The sequence below is a fragment of the Papio anubis genome, chromosome 12, assembly GCF_008728515.1.
Source record: "Papio anubis isolate 15944 chromosome 12, Panubis1.0, whole genome shotgun sequence".
Classification (NCBI taxonomy): domain Eukaryota; kingdom Metazoa; phylum Chordata; class Mammalia; order Primates; family Cercopithecidae; genus Papio; species Papio anubis.
In genome coordinates, this window is record NC_044987.1 from 53,669,247 (window position 1) to 53,696,659 (window position 27,413).

General features: G+C 38.8%; 1 long non-coding RNA gene and 1 other non-coding gene across 3 annotated transcripts in view; one reads left to right on the forward strand and one right to left on the reverse strand.

The window, feature by feature from the left end:
• LOC110741317 overlaps positions 1–27,413 on the forward strand; it is a 2,275,404-nt gene that overhangs the window by 1,158,161 nt on the left and 1,089,830 nt on the right. Inside the window, exon 4 of one of the 2 annotated variants that reach the window (XR_002517353.2) lies at positions 23,234–23,287. This is a non-coding gene — a long non-coding RNA (uncharacterized LOC110741317). Of the gene's footprint in view, positions 1–23,233; positions 25,687–27,413 lie in introns of those variants that run through there. The other variant, XR_004177644.1, reaches the window with a different exon arrangement.
• LOC116269838 lies at positions 10,786–10,892 on the reverse strand. The gene has a single exon (XR_004177658.1). It is a non-coding gene; the product is annotated as a U6 spliceosomal RNA (small nuclear RNA).

Consider the following 27,413-nt stretch of genomic DNA (forward strand, 5'->3'; position numbering starts at 1 on the left):
TTTAAGAACAGTAAAAGTTTCCTTACTTTATGATCTGACAATTCTGCTTCTGAGTATTTATTTCAAAGAAAGGTATTATATAGAGCCAGAAGAAGGTTTGCACAACGTTTTCTTTAAAATTTTATTTGAATGTTATTTAGTAGCAGAAATTTGAAAATACCTTGAGTGGGTGTCTACCCATGGGAGAGTAGATGGGTAAAATATAGAAGAGTGATAGGTAGCGGTTAGAAACCATAAATAACAACATTGAAGGATCTGAAAGCATAGCACTTAGATTAAAAAAAAAACCAGCAGGAAACAGAATGACACTTATACATAATTTAATTTTCATAAATTAAATATATGTGTGTATAAATCAATAGTCATTTCTTCATAAAGCAACCTATTCTTTTCTAAAAATCACCTTGGTATGCAAAAGCATGCAGTAGAAAACACTGTACTTGTGAAAACAATGTGTTTGGGAACAAAAAATATTTTCCAGTGACATTAAAAAGTTTGAAATCTAATAAAAACTGCAGCACAATTATATACGTTAAGTGGTTAAAGTACATACATGTTACAATATGTACATATAAAAAGTTTCATTTTTAAAAAGATCAGAAGTGTTCTTGTAAAAGTGGACATGGGAGGGTGGGAACTTGTGAGTTATTGTGAAGTGCTGGAACAAAGCTTATTTTAATCAGACAGACAGTTGTAGTGCCAGATGTATATCTGTATGGCTCCTAATACAGACAGGGAATCGAGGTAGCTAGTACACGTTTGAGGAGTGTGTATACATATGCTTTTTGTATGTTCCTTTGGTGCTCCAATCACTGGGGTACCGTTTTCTGAATTCACCTAGTGTTTCTCCTGGACAGAACTCCACACAACATAAATTTTACATTATACTCAAACTTTTTGCTCTGTCAGTGGCATGAAAACAAATTCACAGTTGCATAATGAGCATTACAGCAGAAACGACTGTATGGACACATGCAAACAAGTGGTAATAACACATTGTGAAAAGAGAAAGTACATAAATATATAAAATAAAGGAGGGACCTTTTGTGAACCAGTGATAATAACTGATAATGTTCCCAAATTGAAGAGTATCCTTAATCAACTACTTACAACTTTGATGCAGGGTGGGAAAAAAGTAGGGACTGGTGGCAGAGAATTTGGCCAAGGTGAGAACTGTATTTTATTTTATTTTATTTTATTTTATTTTATTTTATTTTATTATTTTATTTTACTTTGTTTTATTTTATTTTATTTTTTTGAGATCGAGTCTTTCACTGTTGCCCAGGCTAGAATGCAGTGGTGTGATCTCGGCTCACTGCAAGCTCGGCCTCCCAGGTTCACACCATTCTCCTGCCTCAGCCTCCCAAGTAGCTGGGACTATGGGCGCCCACCACCAAACCCAGCTAATTTTTTGTACTTTTAGTAGAGACCGGGTTTCCCCATGTTAGCCAGGATGATCTCAATCTCCTGACCTCGTGATCCGCCCGCCTTGGCCTCCCAAAGTGCTGGGATTACAGGCATGAGCCACCACGCCCAGCCCAAGGTGAGTATTTTAGAGAAGAGTCCATGAGAAATTCCAGGGTGCCTGAAATTTGTTTTCTTGTGTAGTGGGAACTAACCAAATGAGTTTATTAAACAAAAGAAGAGAGGTTTGCAGAGGACCTGAAATCTAGGCATTGACAATCGAGATGAAGGAACAGCTTTTCAATGGCACAAGAAACTAAGCAACAGGATTGTATAGAGCTAGAGACAGAAAGAAAAAGAGAATTAAAAAAATCAATGCAGATAATAGTTGATAATAAACAGGAAGTTGATCTCTAAATCAGCCAGACACTGGTTTGAGTAAGCTCCTTGGAATTTTAAGCTTTCTGAGTGTTAATACCGATATGTCCTTTTCAATATATGGTTCACTGAAAAGAGAGAGCAGATTATATGGCCAACATCACCAATGATGGGAAACTGTAGAGAATACCCAATAGTTTAGTGACTGCCACTTTATTTGATCATGGAACACAGAGGGATGGTTATGGAGAAACACAGAAACTGTAAAAGGAGATATGAAAAAGTAGTCTGCAGTGGCAATAAAAATTGCAAATCCAAGGACAAAAGTGAGAAACCAGCCTCTAGATAGTAATGAACAATAAGACAGTGGATAGTAAAAATGAAAGGTGATAATGAATCACTTTTACATAGATGAATATTCACCGGGATGATGTGGTTTAAAAGAAAAAAATATATATGCTTTCTGGAGATTGAAAGATACTGCGGTTGGAACAGATTACCTAATATTTCCCCTTTGGAATAATTTGGGTTGAACTACGACATAGAAATATGCACTCCAAAGTAAAACTACAGCATTTTTACTAAAAGCAAGATATAAAGACAGCAAGAAACAAAGACTGGAAGGAGGGAATAGAGAGAGGGAGAGCACTTATAAGGCCATATAACTTGAGATGGACGTGAGTCATTTACCTGCTAAGCTCATGTGATTGTCCTTCGGTAACTGTACTCTCAGCTGAAATCTTCCTTGCCTCTGAAAAATCTAGGTAACATGGGCTTTAGATTCCCTTCTCACCTCCCTGGGCCTGCAGACAGCCAGGACTTCCCTGGATGTGTCCAAGGTTCTGCTTTCATGACCACCTACATGTCTGGGCACCTGCTCTGTCCTGGGTCATCTTTGTTGACCTACACTTGGAACTCAGGTTCTTCAAATTCCATAAGATTAACACTCCTAACAAATATCCCTATTAGACTATCTGTAAGATGTGGTGGTGAAACAGAGAAAGCTTTAAGTCCAAGCAACATAAACAACTTTAAACAGAATAGTAAGAAACCTTGCTCTTACAATATCCTCAGCTACCCCACCACTGCAGAGCTTCGCAAACCTTTAACCCTATTAGGCTATCTTTCTTGCCCCTCGTACTCCTCTTTTCTCATCAGGTATTTTCTTTATTTCTCTATTTCAAGTTTAGTTGTCCCATAGAGAGCATTTTGTCCCTCATTTTGGAAGCCATGATGCCAATTAGCTAACAGCAGAAATCATCAAAGGGTTTTTTTTTTTTTTTTTAAATGCAAACACAGCCTCCTTCCTCATAGAAATTCTTGTTGTCAAAATGATAAATACTTTCATTTATTTACACTGATTTTTATGGATGGCAGTGAAGGTTCAGCTAAGTTAAATGACATATGCAAGATCACAAAGCTAGCTAGAAAGATGAGCAAGCACTCAAAAGCTAATTTTGTTAATAAAAAGGAGAAGCTGTCTGGGTGTGGTGGCTCATGCCTGTAATCCCAGCACTTTGGGAGGCCAAGGCAGGTGGATCATGAGGTCAAGTGATCGAGACCATCCTGACCAACATGATGAAACCCTGTCTCCACTAAAAATACAAAAAAATTAGCTGGGCGTGGTGGGGGGTGCCTGTAGTCTCAGCTACTTGGGAGGCTGAGGCAGGAGAATCACTCGAACCCAGGAGATGGAGGTTGCAGTGAGCCAAGATTGCACCATTGCACTCCAACCTGGTGACAGAGCAAGACTGCGCCTCAAAGAAAAAAAAAAAAAGAGAAGCCTATATTGAGTGTTCCTTATGAAACAGGCCCTGTGCCAGGTTCTTCCATCAGTTAGCGCTACCCTGTGGGGTTAGATTAGTTCACATTTACAGACAAGGAGACTGAGACTCAAAAAGAGTGGGACACTTTTTCAAGGTCAAGCAAGTAGTAGTTCACGTATTTCCATTTTCTGGGTAATGGAGGCAAGGAAAATGAAAGAAAAATACAAAGCAAATATTTGAAAGGGCAGTCTGCTGTAGAGATGGTTTGGTGATTGAGGGGCCATGGAGATTTAATTTCAGTGTGGTAGTTTGCTCTGAAAGCACACAGATCCCTGCCTGAATTTTTAGTGTTTTCTGGTTCATGAAATTGACGCATTTTCCTCTTTTCCTCTCTCTGTTCTTCAAGTTTCCTGGCTACTGGGGGTCTAGTTATTTTTGGATCATGGAAGGTAGGTAATAAAAAGGATATTCTGTCTCTGGTTTAACCAGCTGCTCTCTCTCTCATTTCCTCTGAAAGGCTGGCAGTGTGAGGGTACTTTGGGACTTTTCTGTCAGAGAGGGGTCTTTGTCATCAGTCCTCTCTCTGCATGTAGAGAAGTTTGGCAAGAGAAGCTACTATCTGCAAAAATTACTTTTAAGATGGGAGAGGACTATTTATATGTTCTCTTCCTTAGAAATTGCCACTATCCGAGGTCTATGATGGGCCTGGATTACACTAAAAAGTTCTATATGAATAAGCTATTTTGGTGTCTTGGCAGGAGCCTCACACAGGCTTTTGCATCACATGGCCCAGGCCATATTTGTGGCTCCAGCAGTTTACTGGGGGTCCTCCTTTTCCTACAGACCAAGACCAGGGAAGGAGTGATGCCCTCCTGTTGTACTTCAGCATTGCAGAATGCAAATAGTCTTTCCAAGTCTTTCTTTCCCATGCCACCCCTGAGCAGGTCACAGGAACTTTTCCTTTTAAAGGATTTATTGATAGGTTCCTATTTTAGGAATAAGAGCATGGCCTCTGGGTTCAAAACCCAGCTCTGCTATTTCCTAGTTGCGTGACCTTGAGCTGGTTACTCAAATTACCTGTGCTTCAGTTTATTCATCCATATAATAGGACCCGTGATTATAGCATCTATTTTGTAGGTTTAATATGAAGATTAAATGAATGTTTCTTTTGAGACAGAGTCTCATACTCTCACCCAGGCTGGTGTGCAGTGGCGCCATCTTGGCTCGCTGCAACCTCCACCTCCTGGGTTCAAGTGATTCTCCTGCCTTAGCCTCCCGAGTAGCTGGGATTACAGGCACCCATCACCATCCCCAGCTAATTTTTTGTATTTTTAGTAGAAACGGGGTTTCACTATGTTAGCCAGGCTGTTCTTGAACTCTTGACCTCATGATATGCTCACCTCGGCTTCCCAAAGTGCTGGGATTACAGGCGTGAGCCACCGTACCCAGCCGAATGTTTCTAAAGCACTTATAATAGTGCGTGGCATATAGCAAGTATTACATAAATGACCATTAGATTAAAAATAAAATGTATAATCTCTGAGGACAACTAGACATAGGTATTTGAGGTCAGAACTTTGCCCAGCTCGGTGGATTTGGGTTTGAGTCCCATTCTCAGCTCCCTAGGACTCCTTTCCCCTTTCCTGGTATGTGTACTACTTTAGAGAAATAAGTTTATTGAAATGGTGCTTAACTACAGGCTTTGGGAGTGAAGGACTCTGTGTATCCTATTTATTATTTTATCCCCATGGCCTGGCGCTGCACTGTTAACTGAAGTCCTTGCCATTTAGTCTCCTGTCTATACTGTAAATTCGCTTTTGGGAAAGTAAATAAAAGATTAGGAGTCTCACCTGCTTTTTCATCTCTGACTTCTTCTAAAGAAAAGCCAGGGGGATGACTATTCTCGATAGAACTCCCTTCCTCATCATAAGTGAAAAAGCTACCCAGTAAGAAAAACAGAAGATTGAGCCCTTCCTACAGAGCCTGTGTCAGTTTAGAGTTGATCCGTCCTACTTGGGAATAATCCCCCTCAGCTTTTCCTTCTGATACCTGTGGTGATTTCAAATTAGGGTAGATCAAGGTCATTCAAAAACCTTACACAACTCGTCCAGGGACCAGTGAGGTGGAACTGAAGAGTGTGGAAAAGGTCCAGGTTATTTTGAGGAAACTTGGGGCTGAAAGATCCGGAGCTGCTTAGAGCTGCATAATTTCCCCAGAGAAACTTCTGGCAAGTGTTACACCATGGGTAAGACCAAATAGCTAAGGTAATTTGGCTCATCTTCATGGCCAAAAAGAAATGTGCTTAACAGGAGATAAACTCAGTGCCAGAACCATCCACATTAAAAAAAAAAAAAAAAAAAAAAAAAAAACCTCAAAATGTGTAGTAAATGACTTTATGTATAACTGCCCGTGTTGAAAATACAGAAAGAGAAGCTTCAGAAAAGGAAGTAAAATATCATTCTCATTAACAGCAATAGTGAATAATAGCTTTTTAAAATGATCAATTGCAGAATTTCACAGCTTTAGTGCAGAATCGTGCACTTAGAGATACTTGAGGAAAGTGTACGTGTTTATATTCCAATTTATTTAAAAAAATCTGTTTTTATCATACCGGTTAAACTTAAACAAATGCAAACTATTGAGTTCAGTGACAGACTCACTCCTTCCAAGCTTCTCTTACCCATTTTAGACACTGATGGCTGTCACCACCCTTTGATTCCAGAACCTTGTGAAAGTTCTGTGGAAACAGCATAGGCTTTGAAGTCACATGGACTTGCATTCAAATGCTAGCTCCTTCATTTACTTTTAGGACCTGAGATAAATTACTCAGCATCTAGCAACCTCAAGTTTTCAGCTATAATCACTAGTGGGCAATTAGAATATCAACTTCTCAGAGGAGTTGGGAGTGCCAAATCAGAAAATGTTACTAAAACCACATACCTCTGTTTCCTTCAGACAGTAAGATCCAATAAATATTTGCTTCACTAATACTTTATTGTGGCACAGATACCCTAGAACAGTAGTCTGTGTGTTCTTGGTAAGAGTAAGTATCCAGAATATCCATCTGTTATTAGACTTTATGATACATTTCATTGTAACACAAAGAGCAGAGTATTACCAAGACAAATAGACTTCCTTAAGGGCTGCTACCATAGTTACTCTATATTTTATCTTACAAAGTGATACCAAAGGGGAAAAGGGGAAGTACTGAGAAGAGAAGGGTGTGCTGCCTTTAAATGATAGGGAAGTGGGGAAGGGCATGGTCCCTGGCTAGGGCTCCACCCCTGGGCCTGTGCCCACGGATCTAGGTGAAGACAGGCACTTTTGTTTTCCTGGCCAAATGTGGCATTTCCCAAGACCATCCTGGCTTGCCATGCCCCCATGCTGTGCCTATAAAGACCCCAAGACCCTAGCAGGCAGAGACACAAGCGGCTGGATGTTGAGAGGAACACACCGGCTGAAGAAGACACAAGTGGCTGGACATCTAGAGGATGTTGAGGGGAGCATGCTGGCAGAAGAGCACAGGACAGATGCCAGCACACAGGCAGCCCATCGACCGGTGGAATGAGGCAGAGTTTGGCCGGGGGGAGTCGGAGAAGAGCCCAGGCTGCTGAGCGGCCTGACCCACTCCATCCCCTTCTGGCTTCCCCCATCTGCTGAGAGCTACCTCCACTCAATAAAACCTTGAACTCATTCTCTAAGCCCAGGTGTGATCTGATTCTTCTGGAACACCAAGACAAGAACCCAAGATACAGAAAGTCCTCTGTCTTTGTGGTAATATAGAGGGTCTAATTGAGCTGGTTAGCACAAGCTGCCTATAGATGGCTAAACTAAGCGAGCACCCTGTAACCCACGCCCACTGGTGCATGGGCTGTAAACATTCACCTCCAGACAATGCCCTGGGGTGGGAGCTCCACGGCCTGCCCGTCTGTATGCTCCCCTAGAGGTTTGAACAGTGGGGCACTGAAGAAGCGCGCCACACCCTCATCACATGCCCTGAAAAGGGGACAAGGGAACTTTTCTGGTTTCAAAAGGACCTTTCACATAGTGGAAAGTCAATAAATATTTGTGGAATGAATTAAAACGAATGAGCATTAATCAGTAGTAAGGTGTTATTATATTTCCCTATATTCCATGGAGGAGGGGAAAAAAACAAATAATGACAAGCTAATATTGGAATGTAAGGGAATTTAATTGTTCATGAGTGTGCACATTTAATTCCTTAGGTATATTCAAGGATAAAGACTCAATAGAATACACTTTTCTTATTTATTCTGTATCAATACCTTCAATCTTGGATTATAAGATTCTTCAGAAAGATGACTCTTAGACAGGATAGTCTACCATTACATATAAACAAACGTACACATTTATTGGTGCCGGAGGACATTGTCGAGGGGAGGATAGGGGAAGGACATTTCTGTAGGCACTCAAACATTTGAGTTCTTGTCCATCAGTTAACTATATGAACTTGGGCAAGTTGGTTCCCTTTTCTTTTTTTTCCCCCTTTTTTTTCTTTTCTTTGTTTTTTTTTTTTTTTGGACGGAGTCTCGCTCTGTCATCCAGGCTGGAGTGCAGTGGCGTGATCTCGGCTCATTGCAAGCTCCGCCTCCCAGGTTCATGCCATTCTCCTGCCTCAGCTTCCCGAGTAGCTGGGACTACAGGCGCCAGCTGCCATGCCTGGCTAATTTTTTGTATTTTTAGTAGAGAGGGGGTTTCACCGTGTTAGCCAGGATGGTCTCCATCTCCTGACCTCGTGATTCACCCGCCTTGGCCTCCCAAAGGGCCGGGGTTACAGGCATGAGCCACCGTGCCCGGCCAAGTTGGTTCCCTTTTCCTAGCCAGTTTCTGGATGTAATTAAAAGATTGGATTTGGTAATCTATAAAATATTTGCCAGCTCTAAAATATTTTTAATTATGTGGCCAGGAATTTGGTTATGACTCTTTATAAACAGTCATGAATGCCTCTGTTTTAGTACTTGACAACATACATACGATATATCTATATATTTGTGTGTTTGACTAGACCGTGAACTTCTTCAGGCTCTGGCTTAGGAACTAGAACAGAGTAAGTTTTTAAAAATTAACTGAAATTCATTAATTGTACTGCTCAGATATACCAATAGAGCTCACAAGTTTGAGTTGCGATTCCGTCTATATTTGTAAAAAAACAAGAACTAATGCCAATGACAATTTTCAAATGGTCTTAGATTCTACGTTAAGTGCACTTCAGATAAATGTAGTGACCCAGAGGGTTAAAATTAAATGATTAAAACGGCTTAGTCTGCCATTTCTCAAAGGACGTAGGTATACACTGCTATAAGCAGTTCCTTTCTTCCTCATGTCGAGTGATACACAGCACATGTGCCTCAGACTTTGAACTTGCTTCAGTCAACATTTTTATCTGTGGCTTGACCGAAGATATAGTGGACAGCTCATCGCATGCACAGTTGACAGAGATCTGGAAGGGAGAGCACATATGGTTTCACACTGAATCACAATCCAAAAAGATTTTAACAGGGTTACTATGATAAGACAATTTAATTCTCATAAAATACAGTTAACAAAGATGAATGTTCTACCCAGATTTCTAAAAACCAAATGTGTTACACAGGTTCAGGAAAATAGGGCTTAGTGATTACAAATCTAAAATGTCTTAAGCATTTTTAAATAACTACAGTGGTAATTATGACAATAACAGCCATCATTTGTTGAAAATAGTTGATCCCCCTTATCTGTGTTTCTGCTTTTTGTGGTTTTAGTTACCTGAGGTCACCTGCAGTCCAAAAATAATAAATGAAAAATTCCAGAAATCTACAATGTACAAGTCTTAGATTGCAAGCCATTCTTAGTAGCATGATGAAGTCTCCCACTGTCCTGTTCCATCCCACCCTGGACACAGATCATCCCTTTGTTCAACATATCCATATGTATGCTACCCATTCACCCATTAGTCATCAATGTTGTCTGCTCCTGACATCCAACTATCGACACCTACATGGATTGAGGACCCAGAATCACCCCAAGCAGACTATTTTCCTTCTGATGTGTTGTCAGAAGGTCAATAGTAGCCTGTAGCTACATCACAGTGCCTATGTCATTCATCTCCCTTCAACTCAACATGTAGGCACAAGAAGTGTGAGTATATTTCAAGAGAGAGAAAGACCAATTTCACTTAACTTTTATGACAGTATATTATTATAGTTGTTCTATTTTATTCCTACTGTTATTAATCTCTCACTGTGCCTAGTTTACAAGTTAAAGATTATCATGGGTATGTATGTATAGGAAGAAACAGCGTATCTAGGCTTCTGTACTATCCATGGTTTCAAGCATCCACTGGGAGTCTTGCAATGCATCCCACATGAATAAGTGGGGACTACTGTGCTTACTATGTGCCAGGCACTGTACTAGATGCTACATCTCTGAGTTTCAAGGCCAATACCTTTTCAGTGTACCATGTTCAAAGTTCGTTTAAGACAACCAATGATAGGAATCCTACAATATTATATGATTTTAAAAACAAGATAGGCAGGCAGAATCCTGTGTTTTGTGCTAGTGAAACTTGGTTGAAATTGTATTCAGGCTTAGATTCCACAATTTCGTAAGTATATAGTGTGTGTGCTCCAGTGGAAAGTGAGGGGCCTAGCAACCTTATTTTCCAAGGATTAGCTGGGGGAAAAGTGAATAATAATCTGGATCAGTAGAGAGGGGAAATGATAGCTGTTTTTAGAAACGGAAAAGGCTATCGTGTGACTGTTGGATTAGGCCTATTTTATCTGGATCCTGAATAAAGAAGCAAGATCTAGAGTGAAAGGAACAGATAAATGGATTTTGGCTTAACAGAGGAAAAAAAAATACTAATAGTGAGTTCTATCCTAGTACTGCCAAATGAATGAGAGTCCCATTGTTAAAAGTGTGCAGGGATAAGTTGGACTTTCACTGACGGAAAAGGAAGACTGGAATTAATGATAGAAGAGATGCCTCAAGGTCAGTTTCAAAATAGTAATTTTATTATTCTCTGATTATATATTGATAGAGACTTCTTTAGAGTTTGCAGTCAAACCTTCTCTAATTTAGCTGAAGCTACTCCATTAAAAATCTGCTGGACATTTTATAAATACTTGTAGAATCTCTGCCATCTAAGATAGCATAACAAAGATATGTCTGCAAGTTTCTTGCTTTCAATCATTTTAATTTATTTATCATAAAAATTCTTTCTCTTCTTTTTTTATTTAATTTTTTTTAATGCTTCTTGAATTTGCATATCATCCTTGCGCGGAGATCATGCTAATCTTCTCTGTACCGTTCCAATTTCAGTATATGTGCTGCTGAAGTGAGCACTATTTCTCATAGTGAGTCTGAGACATAGGCATTACTTTTTCACATTACTAGATGGCAAAACTAACCCAGAGAAGTTAAGCAACGTATCTAACATCACACTGTTAATTGGTAGTAGTACTATGATGCAAACGTAATTGATTAACAATTCTAAACAATGCATCTTCCTCCACATTTTCATGAAGATCTACAAATTAGAGTAATTTTAAAAAGATCTTCAGTTTTGTAGCTTTTTAAATAATGGAAGCCATAGTTTATTATGACTTTTATAATGAAAAAGGCATGTTGTGGAAATTTGGAAAATAAAGTAAAATTCAAAATAATAATAAAAAATGGAATAATATCCTCTATAACTCTACCATCTGTAAAATTACTTCAACTATTATAGTGCCTAATTTTGTGAGGTTTTTCATACATATATTTCATGAAATATATAAATATATGATCAAAATAAATATTTCATATAAATATACACACATGCAAATATATAAATATATATTTTTTTCTTTTTTTTGAGACAGAGTCTTGCTCTGTCACCCAGGCTGGATGTAGTGGTGTGATCTCAGCTCACTGCAAGCTCCATCTCCTGGGTTCATGCTGTTCTTCTGCCTCAGCCTCCCGAGTAGCTGGGACTACAGGTGCCCGCCACCACGCCTGACTAATATTTTGTATTTTTAGTAGAGATGGGGTTTCACTGTGTTAGCCAGGATGCTCTTGATCTCCTGACTTTGTGATCCGCCCGCCTAGGCCTCCCAAAGTGCTGGGATTACAGGTGTGAGCCACCGCGCCTGGCCTATAAATATATAATTTTTAGGATAAACGGAACCAACTACTCTGTGTTGTTCTTTGCTTTTGATGGGAAATATAATTTTGTGGGTATATTCTAATATCACTAAACATTTTTTTTAAAATTATTGTTGTAACTGTACTGTGTGCACATACATTTTTATTTTCGCAACACATCAACCGAATATTGTATTTTATAAAGCACTTTTTGGTACTGTTTTCATGATACAAGAAGGCCCTGAGACTATTCCGTAAAACATATATGTCCTTTAATTTTCCTTTTTAGAAATATTTTTGTCTTGTTTGTTTTAACTTTTAATAGCTTTAGGGGTACTAGTGGGTCTTGGCTACATGGATGCATTGTACAGTGGTGAAGTCTGGGATTTTAATGTACCTGTCACTAGAGTAGTATACATTGTATCCAATAGGTATTTTTTCATCCCTCACCCCCATCCAACCCTCCCCTCTTCTGGATCTCCAGTGTCCCTTGTACCACTCTGTATGCCTTTGTGTACCCATAGCTTGGCTCCCACTTCTAAGTGAGAGCATGTGGTATTTTTTTCCCATTCTTAGGTTACTTTACTTAGGATTATGACCTCCAGTTCCATCCAAGTTGCCGCAAAAGACATTTTTCATTCATTTGTATGTTTTTAATAGTATTCCATGTATATGGTACTATGGTTAGAGCAATAATTTTAAAAAAATTAGTGATAATAGACTAAAAAATGAGGTATATAATCTACTCATCAATTGACGGGCACTTCGGTTAATTCCATATCTTTGCTATCATGAATTGTGCTGTGATGTATACACACATGCCAATGTTCTTTTTACATAATTAATTATTTTCCTTTACATACTTAGTAGTGAGATTGCAGGATAACATAGTAGATGTACTTTCAGTTCTTTGAGAAGTATTCCTGCTGTTTTCCAGAGAGGTTGTACTTATTTACATTCCCAGGAACAGTGTATAAGTATTCTCTTTTCATCACATCTGCACCAACATCTATTTTTTGACTTTTTAATAACGGGCATTCTAGCTGTGGTAAGATCATGTTTTATTGTGGTTTTAATTTGCATTTCTCTGATGTAATATCGCTAAATGTTTTTCTAAAGCATAAACTTTATTTGCTTCAGCCTAAAGATATATTGAGAAGACATAAAAATCCATTTTTATTGACATGCTAGTAGAATTATTTCCCTGAAATATTGAGACTTGTGGTCAGTAAAAGGATTTTTTTCTTCATCTGTCCTCAGGACTGAAGACAGTTTAGGAGTAACTGAAAGTAGCTACGGGTTTCCCATCACACTCATGCCTGCTTGATCTAGCCCCTTTCCAATATTAACCTCACTCACCTACTCCTCTCTAAGCACTTTGGCCTCATTCTCTCTCTTGAACTTGCCAAATGTATTCCAGGCCTAGATCTGAACACATGGCATTCACATGACTTGAAAAGCTTTCCCTAGATATTCATTTGGATCTCTGTTTCAACATCACCTCCTGAAAGGGGTCTTTCCTGACTTGCTTAACACCAGAAACCCTGTCCGTCCTTTCTTCTTTTCCATCCCCCTGCCTTCACCCTGCTTTATGTTTCTGTATCCCACTTCATTATCTACAATCATATCATGTAAGTATTTGTTCCTTGGTATTTTCCTTCTCATTTATTAAATACAGAGGAATTACAATGCTTCTGTCTTATCAGTAGTCACCTGGAATAGTGCTTGGCATAGAGTGTGTACCCAACATATGCTTATTACCTGAATGAATGAGTGAGTAGCTTGTAAGGCATGCCTGGCAAAAAGATCCCACTTTATTTTTAGTAAGTTGGGAAGTCAGGGGAGGGTTTTGAGCTGTTTCCTAGTCTTTCTTTATCATTGATCTAAGAGAGATTATTTAAGAGACCTGAAGCTTAACATAAAAGTGGATTTATTCTTTTATACTGGAGTTTTTGTGGGAAGAACAAAAACCAGAAGTTGTCCTGAAGGAAGGCTAGGAAGAAAAGACCAGATTGTCAATATAATTGGGCTAGACAGAGAATGGGAGGATGACACAGAGTCAAGTGGGATTTTTTTTAAAAAATGAAAAGAGTCATTTCTCAGTGGCACCTGATAGTTAAATAAATCTTGGGAAACTCACAAGGCCTTGTATAGGTGCTAACATTGCCTTTCTATACACTTTCATACCTGGAAAGTAGGTATATTTAACAGGCCCAGAGTAATTGGAATGGTCTTATTTTTATTAGAAGAGTAATGATAAGCTCATTAATTGTCTAAGTGGATAGGTGATACAAGCCTCAGAAGTATTCTATTGGCTTGCATTTTTAATATCCCATAAAAGAAAATGCAGTCAAATTGTGATTTTTGAGAATGAAGTTATCCATCAGCATTAGAGTCTTGATAAGGCTATATAGGTTTCCTAAGAAAGACACTTCTTCACAGGTGATAGCATAGTTATCTCTCTGTCATGCAGTATAATTGATAGCGCTATTCAAAATTAATAGACTTTGGTGTGTATTCGATTAATGCATGGTATGCTCAGAACAGAAAGCTTACCACTTCTGGGATTTTAACCTACGTCTAGAATTCGAATAACATGAAAAGAGAGGGATGGGTGAGGCCTCACGTCTGAGGATACAGCAAAGACTGACAAGTTTTACAACATGATAGTGGTCATAAAATTAGACTTAACAACCCCACAGTCCTGAAAATGAGATAGAAAGGTGTTCAAAGGAAACCTGTGCTTCTGATATGCTTCATCCCTCCTATTTATTTTATTACTAGGAGCCTACAGTTCCCATTGGTGGCTCTGCCTGAGTTCTTATAAATAAGGTAACATATAGTACTTAAGAAATATTACATTAATGGGGGATTTCTATTAGTCTTCTATGACCTAGATTAATATTGGAACAGTTTAGTAGACACAATCATAATGAAAACAAGCCTACTAACATATGTGATCAAACGGAATGGTCTTTTTTTTTTAGCCAGACTGGGGAGGAAATTAGGGTAAAAGAAAGAGAATCAAATCAGGGAAAAGTGTAAAGATTAATGAAAATAGGGCCCAGACAGGCTGGTACTCTTAGAGAAGCTAATATAGAAGCAGCAGTTTATCTTGTCTCTTCCGAGAACTAGACTGGGAATTCAGGGGGAAGTACCCATCTATGATGCCAGAGAAGAGCTCACCAAAGAGGTAAAATAGAATTTCTTCCTTATTCCTGATTTTCTAGCAGATAGATCAAGGACTTTGGAGGCATAAACATCTTGATTAAGATTCTGTCTCCTTTATTTGTTCTATGTATGATGTTTGGACAGTTATTTAAACTCCTGGGGTATTAGTCTCCTTATCCATACAATGAAGGCAAGCAAACCAACTTTTAGAGTCATCATGAAGAATAAATCAGATTAGATATGTTAAGGACCAACCAAGCACAATGCTAGGAACAGGGCTGTCATTTACAGTGTACAGGTTGTGCCCTGCACAATCACTAAAGGGCACCATTTGCATCTGTAGGACAAATTGTAAGCACTCTTCCATAGCATACTCATACTTTTCATCCTCATTGAACACTATCTCTCAAGGTGTCCACTTTGAGAGTGTAAAATCAGGATGATCTGCCATTACCTTCTCAAACACATTCTGGTGATAGCAGTGATGAGAAATATAGGACACAGAAGAATTCTGAGTCATTGGCATGTATCATTCCCTCCATCTAAACTATGATTGTTACCTCATACAGTCAGACTTTTCATGTCTTTTTGGGAAGTGTTCCCTGATGCTTTACAGGTTTGTTTGTTTTTTATCCCAAGCTAGATTAGATGCCTCTCTCCCAGGTTCTCATGACCCTCTGTATTGACCTCATAGGCTAACTGTCTCAGGGTATGTGCCACATTGTATCGTGTTACTTTTTATGATTCTCTCACAGTACTGAGAACTCTTTGAACTTCTGACTTATCCCTGTATGTTTAGTTCCTAGTTCAATTTCTGGCACAGTTATTGCTCAGCATGTGCTTTTTAAATGAGTGAACACAGATTGTCATATGTGAATACATTGCAATATGACCTTGAGAAAGTTACTAAACCCTTCTGAACTTCAGCTTCCTCATCTATAAAACAGGAGAAAATGCATACCTAGAAGATACATTGAGCTCTATAGAACACTTGGGTCAGAGTATTCACTCAATAAGTTGAGCAATATTTCATTATTATTATATTATTTTTATGACCATATTTGATGTAATTAAATGTACCAAAAGTATGCCATTACTGAAAAAAAATTTAAACAGTTGTTAAAAGAAACCCATCCCACTGATCCCCTTTATTCTTGGGGTTTCTGACTCTGCAAGGTGTCGTTTGCCCTTTTCTCACAACAGTGATCCATTCCCCTTTGCACTTTTTGTAAGTTCATACATTTATTCTGTCCGACACTCACAAATCCATTACGTTTAATGAATATTCCTTCTGACATCATGCTGCTTAAATGAGGCTAGAGTGCCTAATGATTTTGCTTTTAACAGTGACTTTGTGTACTCCATATTTCTAAAATTTAGCAGAGCTTATCTTCATTTTAATATTCCTGAAATCCACATAGTAGCAGTTAAATTTGTACCAACACTTTTGAGCAGTGATGATATAAAATATGCAGGACTAGGCACTATAGGGAGATACAAACATGAACATGGTCCTGCCTCTCTGCTTGAAGTTCGAGGTCTCAGATCAAAAGTCTCTTAGTTAATATGCTAAGAAGAGCCACTCACACAGTGATATTCTCTATGGCCATGAATCAGATCTCCTGAGTTAAAACAAAACGTTACTTGGGCAGCTGGGACTACATGGTTTGAAAATAGATCTGAATAAGATACATGCTGTGCGCTTGTGAATCATGTAATTTAGTGATGAAAAGAGAGTGGAGAATATAAACATACTATTTTAGTATATTAGGCTAAATGTTTTAGCTGAAGTAAGCACATAGCGTGTTGGTGGTAATAAGGTAAGAAGTAGTCAGACTAGAGATTAAGGAAAGCCTTAAAAAGGTGATGAAAGAAGGCCTCTTAAAAAGCGTACTAATGTAGGTTATCACATTTTTATCCTTGTGAGAATCAAAAATTTAACTCAATAGTTGGCATAGAGTAAGTATTCATATTAGATAATTGTGTCATAAAATAACATTTATAAGCATCATTATAATTATTGAGTCATAATATGAATGAAAATAGTCAAGAAAAGGGTACTCCAGGCAGAGGGAAATGGGAAGAAAGGCATGGTATAACGTTACTGTAAACGGTTGTACTGAAGTGGAATCAAAGTAAGGATTGATAAAAATTGAGTATGCATAAACTAGAAATGGGCAGGAAAGTCAGGCCAGAAAACCTAGATTTTGTCCTGCAGGAGGAATGTTCTCAGAGTGTTAAGGAAACAAGTGACTCAGTCAGATGTATTTTAGAAAACCTATTCAGCCACCATGTAGAAGATTGATTTGAGAAGTTGAAGACAAAAGACGGGAACGCTAGTTAGAGGTCTGTTACAATGGTACAGCTGAGAAACAAGGAAGACCTGGATTTTGCACAGGGGTAGAAAAGAAAGAAAAGAATGAGCCATCGTAGAGACTATGAATAGATGACACAGGCTATTTATTTAATGATGTACGTGTTGAAAATAGAAGGGAGACAGAAGAATAAATGAGAGCATCAGGATTTCTGTCTGGCTGTGTGATAGCAATGAAAGAGGAATGAGTTCAGTTTGGCCACACTGTCTTTCTAATGCCAGGTAGACAGTTTCAAGAGGCATTTTCACATATGAATTGGAAGCTGAGATAGAACATCACTGTTGGAAATAGTGATTTGAGAGTCTTCTGCATATAGAGAGAATAACCTTAAAAGTAGATAAGACTGTGTGAGAAATGCCTCTAGAGAAGAAGAGGGCTACGTAGAGGTTTGGACCATATTTGGGAGAGGAAAGACTTTCAGCAGAAAAGTGGCAAGACAAGGTAGTTTTTAGAAGCCCAAGGGTGATGGCTGCCTATATCAGTTATCAGACAACGGTGTGTATAATAAACAGCTGAGGATCTTGTACAAGATTCCCTGCGCCACCCCTCCCCTCGCCGCTAAGAAAATCTGATTGATTATGATGAAGCCTAGGAAACTGCATTTCCCAGCAAGCACCCAGGTAATCTGACACAGATGGTTCATGAATCCCACTCTGGGAAACACAGACCATATTACTGTTGGAGTGGGAGAAGACTGAACACAAGGTATGTGCTCATCAAGGTGCTATGCTTAATGAACTAGATGTGAGCCTCCCCTAGATATGCTTGGCAGGTAACCAAGCGAAGAAAATTCTTGTTATCAATTTTCACTTATTTCCTAGACCAAAAGTATCACCCAAACCCGTGTCAAAACCTCACACACCCAGAGCAGACTTTGCAGTTACAAATAAAAGTCAGACTGGGGAAAATGAAGGAAATCCAATGCAATATATTTGTATTCTGTCACTGAGGCACTGTCTAATGTTGCTGTAACTATGATGTATAGGTCTATCAAAGCATGTGTTACCATGGTCTGAATTTCCCAACTGGAGAAAAATGATTAATGTAGAGATTTGCATTCGATGTGGTCTTGGACATCAATATTTCAGCTTAGGTAAACAGGAGCTTTACCTAATTTATTGGCTCTCATTATGGATGGCTTGTAGAAGCCAAATTCCCCCTCTGCCTCCAAAATGACCTTTCATGCTCTACAAATCAATCTAGAAGAAGTGAAGCAAGTTGGTTAATATTTTAGGAAGAAAAAAAATGACTTCACATGTCAGGGACTTAATTGTTGTGATTTTGACCCATTTTGAAATTAGTTAACATTTGCTTCAGGCCTCTGACTTCATACATTATTTATTTTCATCTTGGCATTGCTTAAGTCTCTTCATGTGCAATATGCTTATAACATGTGAGACTCTTTTTCTAAATATTGCACTTAAGTGATAGCATTATGAGTCTGAAAATTTAAAGCCCAAAGTGTGTTCCCCACACACATACACGCACATGGATATTATTTCAGGCCACACTGCTTTGGGGTACATTTTAGCTCTCGTTGGCAAAGTTTCTAGATGTTACAAGCTAGCATTACAGAGCAATTTCTTTGTAAGAGTTTTATGTTGCAAAGTGTGTCAGAAGTTAATCAAAGGGTAACAATGCAAAAGTCTGTGCATACGGCTTCCTGGAGACTAGGGCCAGCCCATGCTGTCAGTCACTGTCAAAACTGTAGCACACAGGGGCGTATAGCACCTTTTTCTCTCCGTGAGAAAATGTTTCTGACCACAAAGGTCACTGCCTTTATGGCATAAATCTATTAGCCTATTGTTGTGGTGTGAATCCCAAGGAGAAGGCATCTCATCAGCTGTCTAGCTCAGATGCATGGTCTCTGCAGCTTCTTGCAGTAAAAGATCAAGCCCTGCATCTTGCTTCTGACTGTCAGCATCAGCGTGGGCCCTTCCTATCATAACCTCTGTACCCTGGTGAGTAATCACTTATGCCTGGCCTTGAAAATGACTATTCCATTACTTGTTCTGTGTAATCATGGGAGAGGAGTGCTTTTGGAATCATTACACAAGCTACACCTTCCAACCAGCCTGGGCGTCCTCAGAGCTTGGATGGGGAAAGGCAATCTGTGAGAATGTTCCATCATGCCAGTGCCACAAGATGAGGGTGATTTAGAAGCTGCTCACAGAAGAAAGGCTTAGAAACTCTTATGTATTCCTGAAATGGATGCCACCTTATTCTTGACACCCATTTGAAGTTGAACAAAAACCAGTGTATAGATGAGGCCTGATAGCTGTTTCCCAGATATACAGAAATAACCATTGCAGCTGTCTAAAACTAGGGCATTTGCATTTGCATCAGTTTGGATTATATTTTTCATTACTTTGAGTCATAATTTATGTACAAAGCTCATAGAACAAAGAATATGCATGTCCAATACAACCTTTTAAAAAAAATCTTTAAGTACAAACATAGAAATTCTAGGGATTCTATTCACCTGGTAAAATGCAGACTCGTTGAAGGTGATTTTCATTGCATAGACGTTAACTAAAAGTCTGTATTCACAGCAGTTTTTCTGTCGCTAAAAATCTACTCATCTTTCCAACTTTATTGTAGCCTTTTCCATGAAGCTGTCTTCAGTTCCTGAAGTTAGAATTAATTGCTATCTTCCCTCAGGAATTTGATGCTCTCATTTCCTAGTAATGCTCATTGAAGTAAATGCTGAATAAATGCTAATAGTATCTCAATGCCAATAAGAAGCTTGGAAGGGAGGAAAACATGCAGGCAGGCACATTTATATTAACTCAAAATAGGTAGTTTTGAAACAAATATTTATATCATATTTTATAATTCAGAAGCACTTTCACTTTTTTTTTTTTTTTTTTTTTTTTTTGAGACAGAGTCTCACTCAGCCACCCAGACTGGAGGGCAAGGGCATGATCTCAGCTCACTGCAACTACTGTCTCCCAAGTTCAAATGATTTCCCCATCTCAGCCTCCTGAGTAGCTGGAATTACAGGCACCTGCCATCATGCCCAGCTAATTTTTGTATTTTAGTAGAGACAGGGTTTTACCACGTTGACCAGGCTAGTCTTAAACTCCTGACCTCAGGTGATCTGACTGCCTCAGCCTCCCAAAGGGCTAGGATCACATGTGTGAGCCACTGCGCCTGGCCTCGTATTAAATATAAGTTCCAGTTTTACATAATTTCTTTGCTCATGCATGTGAAATAGGCTATCAGAAACAGCCAAGTCAAGAATTGAATGCTTTGCTGCTTGGACATTTCTTCCACCAGATACCCCAAATCAGCAGTCCCCAACCTTTTTGGCACCAAGGACTGGTTTTGTGGATGACAATTTTTCCACATACTGGGGGTGGGTGGGATGGTTTCAGGGTGATTCAAGTACATTACATTTATTGTGAACTTTATTCCCATTATTATTACATTGTAAGGTACAATGAAAGAATTATACAACTCACCATAATATAGAATCAATGGGAGCCCTGAGCTTGTTTTCTTGCAGCTAGCTAGTCCCATCCGTGGGCAATTGGAGACAGTGACAGATCATCATGCATTAGATTCTCATAAGGAGCAGACAACCTAGATCTCTCACAGGTGCAGTTCACAATAGGGTTCACACTCCTGTGAGAATTGAATGCCGCTGCTGATCTGACAGGAGGCCCAGCTCAGGCAGTAATGTGAGCAATGGGGAGTGGCTGTACATACAGATAAAGCTTCACGTCCATTCTCCTGCTGCTCAGCCTCCTGATGTGCAGCCTGGGACTACAGGTGCCCGCCACCACGCCTGGCTAATTTTTTTTGTATTTTTAGTAGAGACGGGGTTTCACTGTGTTAGCCAGGTTGGTCTCCATCTCCTGACCTTGTGATCCGCCCACCTCGGCCTCCCAAAGTGCTGGGATTACAGTGTGAGCCACCGAGCCCGGCCCAGCCTGGTTCTTAACAGGCCACAGACTAACAATTGTCTGTGGCTCAGGGGTCGGGGACTCCTGCTCTAAATTATCACTCTCAAGTTCAAAGTTTCAGAGATCTGTAGGGCAGGGGCATAATCCAAACAAGCTCTTTGCCAAATATGACCTTTGCTCCATTGCCAATAAGTTCCTCATCTCCATCTGAGACCTCCTCAGCCTGGCCTTCACTAATTATTAGCATTTGCATTATAACCATTCCACAAATCTCTAGAAGTTCCAAATTTTCCCTCATCTTCCTGTCACCTTCTGAGCCCTCCACACTCTTCCAATCTCTGTTCATTACCCAATTCCAAAGGTGTTTCCACATTTTCAGGTGTCTTTATAGCAATATACAACTCCTGGTACCAATTTTCTGTATTTGTTCTTTTCTCACACTGCTATAAAGTAATACGGGGGACTAATTTACAAAGAAAGGAGATTTTATTGGCTCACAGTTCTGCGGGCTGTACAGGAATCATGGCAGCATCAGCTTCAGGGAAGCCTCCGGAAACTTATAATAGTGACAGAAGGCAAAGGAGGAGCCATCACTTCACCTTGTCCCAGCAGGAGGAAGAGGGAGAGCGGGGAGGTGCTACACACTTTTAAACAACCAGATCTCATGAGCACTCACTATCACAGTGACAGCACTGGGGTGGATGGTGTTAAACCGTGAGAAACCAGCCCCATGATCCAAACACCTCCCACCAAGCCCCACCTTCAGCATTGAGGATTACATTTCAACATGAGATTTAGGTGGGAGCACAGATCCAAACCGTATCAGATGAATAATTAAAATGATATCTTTAAGTCTGCTTTTTGATTACATGTAAATGTGAATTGGGACCTGGAAAAGAAATTAGATGATTAATTTAATAAATTCAGGACTCACCATCAAATACACTGATTAGTGATCAACATTTTTAGTTAGGATTATTACATTAGGGTATTGAGAAAAAGCCAACCTAGGTGGATCATAACTAAAATAATGTCCTTTGCAAATCCAAGAATTCCCTTTCTCTTTCTAGTGGAAGTTCCTGTGCCAATTTTCCTTTTCACATGGTCCTAATGAAGATTGATTTCTAATAGTACTGTCTCGTATGTCTTATAACTAGCACAGCATAAAATGTCTTCTTTGAACTGTTAAATAAAACGTGGAAAAACATTGATACTGAAGACAGAAATGTAATGTTAGGACTGTGTGTATTTGATTAAAAATGTTTATCCTGTTAATTAAAACACATAGAAAAGAAGATTTTTTAGTTTGACCTTTATGAATGTGAATTTGTATCCTAATGTCTGACATTCTTGTGATATTAAAATGAAACAGTCATCATACTAAATCATAATAGTTAAAATAATTTGGAGATATAGAGCTCTAAAATCTTAGAGGAATCACAAGGTTTTGGTGAAAATTAGTTATACTCTTAATTATTTTATAAAGGATTTAAATCATAATTTTATATAAATAAAACTTTATTATCATCTTTGAAATATGTAAGTTTTAATACATCCAAATATTTTCAGTATTCTTTCATGCTATGGAACTTGCTCATGCCCAAGTATCTGATTACAGATTTAGGATTAGACTCATTGCTTCCATGCCAGCATGAATTTCAGTTGCTTATTAACATGTGGGTTATAACTTTGAAGAAGTCAGATCGTGGAAGATCATACACATGTTGCACTTGCTATCTCAGAGGCATTCTGTAATTAGGCTGGATTCATTTGCCAGACCCCTCCCTGAGCTAACGAGCTAAGGTACTGCTGTGGCTCTTTTTATTAAGAAAATTGAAGTTAGAGATTAAACGACTCTAAAATGACTCTTGTTTCATTTTGCCAGGTCATTTCTGAAGGCTAGATTGAACGTGGGTCTGAAATCTGTAGGGGGTGTTTGAGTCACTTGATAAGAACACGATTTTCTCTTATTGCCTTTTTGTTATTTTCCCAAAATAGGAAGTGAGATTCTATTACTTGTACTGAAAAAATATACCTCATGCATACAATTATGCATCTTTCTATTTTATGTCATGCTTATTATGCTCCTGTATTTCTCCTTTTCCAGATAAGTCAACATTTTCACTGGACCAATTGGACTGAAAAGGCAAGATTGAATGAGGTAAGCCATCTAGGAGCTGCTGTGAACATGTACATATTCAGCAATCCTTTGGTGAACATAAATTTAACCAAACTGGCTTTCTAGTTTTGTCTGATTGCACCTTGTTTGGTCAGATTCTTGCAAAGGTCTGAGTTAAATACAGCAAACATGCAGGTGGGTAAAACAATTATTATTTTGATCATTTGGCTTGAAATTAGTGAAGTGTGGCATGCTTATATGTACAGAAAATGTATGGACAGTTCTTTTGTGTTGGTTGGGATGCTGTTGGTAAAGGTGAGGTTGTGAGATAAGATAGCTAGACTGGAATTATCACTCAGGAATTTGTCTGCCGGCTTGAGAGGGAACTTAAGGGGCTATGATACAGTAAGACTGTTTCTACTCATTTTAGGGGAAAGGTGTGTTGTGGCATTCTTTTCAGCTAGCTGAATAGAAGCAATCTACATATAACACATGCTTTGAAACTGATTCTGCATCAGGGGACGTGAGAATGGATTGGTCAGGGCCGGAATAAGGTGTAGCTCCAGTGAGTGTTGACTCCTCTAGTGCAATCTGAATTCTCAGAGGAGCTTTTAGGTGCTGGCTTCTCAGTCTTATTGTTTCTGGGTTTTAAATTGCTTTCCTAGTATAAACTAAATGACTTCTCTTTGAAGCAAGAAAGTACCTAAGTAAAGTCTTAAAAATATTTATGCCTGTTGATTTACTTATTCCATTTAGAGTCATTTATTTAAGGAAATAATTAAAAACTAATTCTAAAATTTATATGCCATTTTTTTACTGTGGAATTATTTAAAATAATGAAACTTTGGAGAGAAAGCCCACTATCTAATAATTTGGAGTTTGTTAAATAAATAATGGCATAACCACATGGTGGAATATTATGCATCTGTTAAAAGTTATAATTGTGAAAAATGTTTAATCTCAATATAAAATATAGAGGCAAGATATCAAGTAAGAATGCAGCATTCAGAATTATCTGTACTGGGGAATGTCTTCGATTTATACCTAGACATTAGATGGAGAGAAAATACAATTTGTTCTTAGAGTTCTACTCTGTAAGATACTTTTTCTCAGACAATAATGCCAATGCCATAGGAATGTGGCACACATTTTATAAGTTGATGTGTACAAATTAATAAGCAAATGTTATGTCCTATAAACACTCATGCTGCTCATTTCTTCTCCTTCTTTCTTTATTGAACGTGATTTTCTCAAGAAAACATTACTTCCTATACAGCCCTCCAAAGGCAAGCCCATCTCATACTGGATTCACATCCACCTGCCTATGCTTTTTGCTACCTAGGAAACCTTTCCAATACTCTTCTTCCACTTTCATGCCAAAACTTCTTTAGGGGTCTATCATTTCCACTTTATGCCTTGCATTCCTTTTCCTTAATTCTATTATTCTTACAGAACCAAATTCACTCCCCTGCATTCATAGCTGACTTTAGCTTTGGTGAATTGTTATTTTCTCTGTAAACGACTCTTACTGGGCCAAGATGGGTGGAAAGCGTGAGGAGTAAGACACAAAAATGTTCAAGCTTAGGAATGAGGTCCTCTACTAAGAAGAAAACATCCTGCAATAGACAAGAGGAGCCAAAGAAAGGTAGATTTTTCCTAAGTGACTCCAGTGCAGTTTCTGGGCCTTGGAGGTCTGAGAGTTCCTCATGATGGCAACTCCCACCTCTTGTCTACTGTCTAACCTTTCACATCCCCAATTACTTAGAAGCTCAGCAACAAAACTAACAGTCTCATCTGCCAGCCTCTACTCTGCTTTGTGTTCTTTCTTATTCATGCTGGCTTTAATGACTTATATTCTAACCCTATTTTTTTTTCTCTACCACTTCCATCTGACTTAACCCTATGTTCCTTTATAATTTACTCAAATGCTATTCCTTAGATTCAAGCTCTAAAAATTTTCAGTTGCATTTTCAGATTCCCTTACTATAATATAATTTGCCTGACTGTATTCCCTCTTCCTCTGAAATTTGTCCTCAGTCTCTTCATATTAGAGACCTTGGATGGCAAAGATGAAAACTTAGTAGCTTGAAAATCAGGATATCACAACTCTACCTCTCTCCGGAAGTAACTGAATAACTTAAAGAATGTTGAACTTAAAATAATAATAATAATAATGTTCCAGTGTCCACCTGTCCATGGATGTTAAATGATTTTATAAAGAGAGTATCATGGTGCTGTCCAGTGGAATTTCATCATCAAACTAAGCTCTTTCCTGCCAAAGGGATTTTATAACCCTTCCCATTATTGAAAAATGTTGACTCCATAGGGTGAACCAAACAACATGGTGGCAGGTGCCTGTAATCCCAGCTACTTGGGAGGCTGAGGCAGGAGAATCACTTGAATCTGGGAGGCAGAAATTGCAGTGAACCAAGATGATGCCACTAAACTCCAGCCTGGGCAACAGAGTGAGACTCCTCCATCTCAAAAAAAAAAAAAAAAAAAAAAAAAAAAAAATTCACGATGACTTCCTAACAGCTAAGGATTAGATTAGCAGTCTACAAACGTAGAGGAACATGTGAATTTAGTAACAAGGTCTTTCAGTAAGGAGGATACATCCTGGGATAGACAGATGGGTATGGGAGAAAAAAAAATTTATTCCCCACCCTATAACAGAAGACAGAGCAACAAGAGAAAAGCATAATAAATGTATTTAACATAAGTTTTATATGACATGGGAGTCTTCAGAAATGAAGACAAAGTTCCCAGGGAACAAATTTTAACAGACAGTCATGCAGAAGTATGATTGGAGGACAAAAGCGTATGGTCTAATGGCAATAACCTGGGGGGAACTTAGCCAGGGGTATTTGTTCAGTTTCTTCTTGGCATCACTGCATGGCATTACTTCCCTCTGGATATAGGGCAGGACAACTATCATATGCCAATCTTCAGGGGAAGAAACCAGGAGAAGCCAGAGTCCTTGATGCTTCTGCTATTTTCTTAATTTTGGAGTATCTCATTCTGAGTCCAACATGGGCACAAGAAAAGAGAGTTACAAAGGAATGGAATGTCACTTCTGGACAGAGCAGATTTATTCTCACAGCCACAGATGGCTCGGGATTATGGCTAAATTCTTTAATGAGAAGAAACTCTAATTCAGGATCAAAGTCTACTGGATAGGCTTCAAAGTAACCTCATGTTTTACTTACAGAGTATTTGAGAGAGCCAACATTCTTCATGTGAAGACAAGCGAATGAAAACGATATATACAAAATATGCCATCAAAGTGATAACACTTTCTGCCATTTATTCATCATTGTCAAGCAGTGTATTGAGCACACAGATTCTCTCATTTAATTCTATAAGAACCTCTGCAGCAGACACCGTTATTCCCATTTTTTTTTTTTTTTTTTTCATATGGGAAAGCCTGAGGCTTAGAGGGCTGAATTAGCTTGCCAAAGCCCCTAAACTGGTAGCAAATTGCTTTTGGATTTGAGTGCAGTGCTATTTAACTCTATAGAAGAGCTTTTAATCAGAAGGTTATATTGTCTTATACATGGACTAGATGTGAAGCGTGGAGATAGGATTTACTTGGGACAGTTGGGGAGGGTGAGGAGGCATTAGAAAGCCTCACAGAGGTGGAAAGTGTAAAGGCCCTTAAGAAGTTGCAGGGAGCAGTAGCACAAATTGTCCCCCCAGTTCCTGCTCCCTCATAATCTCTATATGCACCTCCACCCAGTCTCTTCCAACCCTCAGTATTTGTTCCAAGGAGCCCATACACATCTCTACCACCCTCTCATTGAGTAGCACGTTTCTGTATTTTGTTATATAGTAAATATTTCTCCCCTGAAGCCTCCCAACACTCCTCCCCTTAAGAAAAACAACTATGCCTAGTTTGCTGCTTGAAATGTATGAAATGTGATTGTGTTTACTTGTTGGGACTGAAACCAATCACATACAAAAATACATTTTAGGGGAGAAAGATGTCGGCTCTGCCTCACATTCAAATACTCAATCTTTTCTGACTCACATTGAACAACCTTGAACAAATCACGCTCTCTGGTTTCTTTTTTCTGCTTCTGCTATACAGCAGCAGGGAGAGAGGCCACACCAAGTATGGTGCGATTACTCAAATATTAAAGCTTTTTACGCTCTTTGCTTCTGTTCATTC